Genomic DNA, 4,489 nt, shown 5'->3' with positions numbered 1-4,489 from the left:
CTGCATTCCTTCTTCTTCCTCCACAGCCTCACCCAGCTGTACCTCCATCACTTCCTCTTCACACACCTCCTCCTCTCTCCTCCCTTCTTCACCTCTTTCTTTACCTCCCCCGCTCTCCTATCTCCTTCCACCACCTTCTCCTCCTGCTGTACCTCCTCCTCTCCCCTCCCCTTTTCCACCTCCTCCTCCTGCACCTCCTCCTCTTCCTCTTGCTCCTTTCTTCCACCTCCTTCTCCTACTCTCTCTGCACCTCCTCTTCCTCCTCCCTTCATCCTCCTCCTCCTCCTGCTCCTCCTCTCTACTCTCTTCTTCCATCTCCTCTTCTTTCCTCCCTTCATCCACCTCTTCCTGCACCTCCTCTACTCTTTTCTTCCATCTGCTCCTCCTCTCTCCTCCCTTCTTCCATCTCCTCCTCTCTCCTCCCTCTTCCACCTCCTCACTCCTCCTCTTTCCTCCCCTCTCCACCTCCACCTCCTCACTCTTCCTCCCCCTCTTCCACCTCTTCCTCCTCCTCCTCTTTCCTCTCCTCTTCCACCTCCACCTCCTCCTCCTCTCCTCCTCCCCTCTTCCTCCACCACCTCCTCATCTTCCGGCTGCTCATACTCCTCCCCCTCGTAGATCTCGCTGTATCATCCTCGCCCACCTGCACCACCGTATATCATCCATGCTCATGGCCTCCATTCCTTCATCGTCTCCCTCCTCCTCCTCTCCTCTCCTCCTCCCTCCTCACTCTCCCTCTCGTCAGAGTCCAGTTGGGAGGGTGGGGAGGTGGGCTGCTGTCTGTCTGCTGGCCCAGTGGGGGGCTGGGACTGGGACTGGGACCCCCTCCAGAGCTCCCCCAGCCAGCCTCCGGCCCCCCAGGCCCCCGCTCCCGCGGCCCCCTTGCGCCTCCTTCTTGCTGTAGGAGTAGCGATGGTTCATGTGCTGGGAGTAGGAGCCGGAAGTGGGAGAAGCGCTTGCCACACTTGTCACACTGTAGGGCTTCTCTCCGGAGTGCAGGCGAGTGTGTTCTATTAAATGGTGCTTGTGTTTGAAAGCCTTGTTGCAGATTCCACACTCGTGGGGCCGTTTTCCTGCAGATAGACAGACAGAGAGAGAGAGGAGAGAAAGATAATTCAGTGTTAAGTTCTCATTATATTTGTGTAATAACGCTGTAATTACTACTGTTATTACACATGTTGTTACACAGTAACAGGTAATAGCATAATCCAAAGAGTGACTACGCAGGTAGAGGGGTGTATCTTAATGTAAAGTGTGACCCAAAATAACTGAGCAGAGAGCTTAGGGTTTAGGGGTTAGGGGATAGGAGAGAGTTAGGGGTTAGAGTTGAGGGGTTAGGGATAGGAGAGAGTTAGGGGTTAGAGTTTAGGGGGTTAGGGATAAGAGAGTTAGGGGTTAGAACCCATTGGACCCCCCCCGTCCCGTCCCGTCAGCAGTGGCCATGTTGTTTGTGTCTCCAGGTGTGCTGTCCTTCCATGCGTACCTGTGTGTTCATATTTGTGTCGGAGCAGGGAGCTGCTCTTCTGGAAGATCTTGTCACACAGTCGCAGGCGTACATGCCACTCTGCAGACGGCGCATCTTCTTCTGGGGAGGGGCGGAGTCAGAGTCGTTCTGCTCCTCCACCGTGGACGCGCCCTCTGAGCCGGTGTCTGTTTCTCTTCCTCTGGGGTGATTGAAGGGGATTCAATTACATTTCGTATTCAAATACATTCTATATTTCGTGTTTAATTACTTCCTATATTTCAGTGAGTTCTGACGTCATCTATTTTATTTGTTTGGTGGTTACCGTATGAGGTGAGCCTCTCACACGTATAGAAACATATGAGGAGTCTGCTTTTCTTTTTCATCCCTCTCCTAGATGTGTGTGTGTGTGTGTGTGGTGTGTGGGTTGGTGTGTGTGTGTGTGTGGTGTGTGCTGTGGTTTGCTAGGGCAATCCAGTTTGAATGTTCTTTCCTTTAATCATTCTGTTCTCATCTCCCTCTCTCTCCTCTCCTCTCCCTCTCTCATATCCATGAATCTATTCATTCATGAATTCAATTAACATCCAGAAGCATAACTAGATTAGAAAAAATCACAGACAGAGACACATTCACAGACAAAATCACAGACACATCTTTTCATGCACATCATCTTCTCTCACACACTACATACAGTACAGTATACTCCAGGGAGGCTGGTGGAGGTAGAAATCGGAGGCCGGGCTCATCTAATGCATGGAATGACACAACACGTTTGATACCATATCTCATTCCATTCCATGCATTACAATGAGCCCGTCCTCCGATTTCTACCTCCACCAGCCTCCCCTGGTATATTCTCTTCCTCCCCACCTGGCAGCCGTTGGAGGATGACGGTGTTCTGTGCATCGGCCCCGGTGGCGCCCCCTGCTGTAGTGGTATAGGTGTAGGTGAGCTGGGGGATGAGGATAGTCCGTTTGGTGGTGGTGTTGATGGCCCGTAGGCAGGGCACCGCGCCCTGGTTGGTGATGGCCACCAGGGTGGGCAGCTGGCTGGTGTTGATGATGTTGACAGGCTGATTGGCTGTCTGGGAGGTGGTGGTGGTGACGTAGATGGTGTTGCCTGGAGCCTGGGTCTGGAGCTGCAGCTGGGGTTGCGGCTGGGTCTGGATCTGGGGCTGCGTCTGAGGCTGGTCCTTCCTCAGACAGGTGAGGTTGAGGGGCTGCTCCTGGGCCTTAGGAGGGGGGCTGGTCTGGGAGTTTGACTCGTCCCGGGGCTGCTTGGGCAGGGAGAGGTCCAAGGGCTCTGCCTGGGCCTCGCCCTCCGAGTCCTCCTCTGTCTTGACGATGACCAGGCCGCTGGAGGACAGGTTTAGTGGTGAGGGGGCAGAACCTGAGAGGTAGGCGGGGGAGCTGCTGGACTCGTTCAGGGCTTCGCTCGGAGTGTCCTCCTGGGTTTGGGTCGAGGCTGCTTGCTTCTCTGGCTCTCCGCTCTGCTCCAGGGCAACCTGGGTCTCAGCACCGGGCTCTGAGATGTGGGACTCAGCAGGGGGACCGCGAGGCCCGACCGTAAACTGACTGGAACGCATCTTCTCGAACCACTTCTTGACCGCGTCCACCGGCAGGCTGATGGAGTCCGATATCTTGGCCAGCTCCTCCTCTTTGGGCTCTGTGTTTAAGGCGAAGAAGGCCTTGAGGAGGGAAAGCAGGTTCGTCGGGGGGGGCTGTCCCGGGGTGACACCCCCCTCTGACAGGAGGGCAGCGATGGAAGGGTCCAGGGGGGCCGTGGGGTCGTCAGCTGCCCCGTTGGCAGGTTTACAGTGCTGGAGCGTGTGCAGCACGTCCAGGCCACCGGGGCAGTCGTCACACAGTAAACATGTGTCTGTACTGGTAGTCTGTCTCTTCTCTGGAGTCTCAGCCTCTACAGTCTGATCTGTCTCTGGCTCTGCCTGGGCCTCTACTTCAGCCTCTACCTCAGCTCCAGCCTCAGCCTCAGCCTCAGCCTCTGTCTCCATCTCCTGTTCAGCCTCAGAGTCTGGCTCCGTCTTGATGATGCTGAGGTCCGTGGGGAATTTAACTGCCTTTGCCTTGGAGGCTGGGGGCTCTGCTTTAGCCATGCTGAGGTCCTGGGGTAGTTTCTCCTCCTTGGAGCCTGGGATGATGCTAAGGTCTTGGGGGAGTTTATCCTCCTTGGAGCCTGGCTCTGTCTTAACGATGCTGAGGTCCTGGGGGAGTTTCTCTACCTTGGAGCCTGGGACGATGCTAAGGTCTTGGGGGAGTTTCTCAGCGTCTACCTTAGAGGTTGGCTCCGTCTTCACCATGCTGAGATCCTGGGGGAGTTTCTCGGCCACTGGCTTGGAGGCTGGCTGTGTGCTGGTGACGATGGTGGGGGGGTCCACCTTCTTGAGGAGCTGAAGCGCGGGCTGGGCCGGGCTGGGCTCCAGGCTGTAGTTGATGATGATCTTGGTGTTTCCGTCCTGGTCCACGAACCCCGGGAGGCTGATGGCTGAGATCACCTGCTGCTGGGCCTGACCTACGACCCCTCCCTTACTAGTCACCACCCCATTGGCCGTCCCCAGGACTTGCCTCAACACATTTCCGTCCATGGCCACCTTGAGAACGTTCTGGAGGTCGCTCAGGTTAATACTGATGGGCGACATTAAACCCATGGTGGGCAGCACCAGCGTCTGGACCATGCCCTGGGGCAAGGCCGTGGCCTGGAGGGACGCCACGCCCCCGTTGAACCCCCCGTTGGTGCCTGTGGCGAGCGCAGGCACGGGCGCAACCACCAGGGGCTTGTACTCATAGTCCTGGGGTTCAGATTTGATCTGGTTGAGGGGGAGTTGCTCCTGGAGGGGTTTGCCGTCTGTCTTCTCTTTCAGGAGGATGCGGGCAGGGGGGGCCACCGCCTGACCAGGGGTCTGGGAGGGGGGGGGCGCCGGTTTGATGGTTACCCGGGGGACGCCGTTGGGGGGGATCATGCCAACACACTTCTTACTGCTGATGTGGGAGCTGTAGGAGCCCGAGTGGG

At 56.6% G+C, this 4,489-nt stretch overlaps 1 pseudogene across 1 annotated transcript in view; it reads right to left on the bottom strand.

Moving 5' to 3' along the window:
- Positions 1-541: 541 nt before the first annotated feature.
- Positions 542-4,489, bottom strand: part of LOC310824642 (zinc finger E-box-binding homeobox 1-like) — an 8,910-nt pseudogene continuing 4,962 nt past the window's right edge. The window contains exons 5-7 of the transcript XR_014555128.1: positions 2,333-4,489; positions 1,484-1,662; positions 542-1,073 (exon numbers count right to left, since the gene is read on the bottom strand). The exon at positions 2,333-4,489 is cut by the window's right edge and continues 42 nt beyond it. The product of XR_014555128.1 is annotated as a zinc finger E-box-binding homeobox 1-like (transcript). The remainder of the gene's footprint in view (positions 1,074-1,483; positions 1,663-2,332) is intronic.

Source organism: Argentina silus (assembly GCF_951799395.1).
Source record: "Argentina silus genome assembly, contig: scaffold_749, whole genome shotgun sequence".
Taxonomy (NCBI): Eukaryota; Metazoa; Chordata; class Actinopteri; order Argentiniformes; family Argentinidae; genus Argentina; species Argentina silus.
Note: the sequence above shows the minus strand (reverse complement) of the source record. Positions and strands in the feature narration are given on the sequence as shown.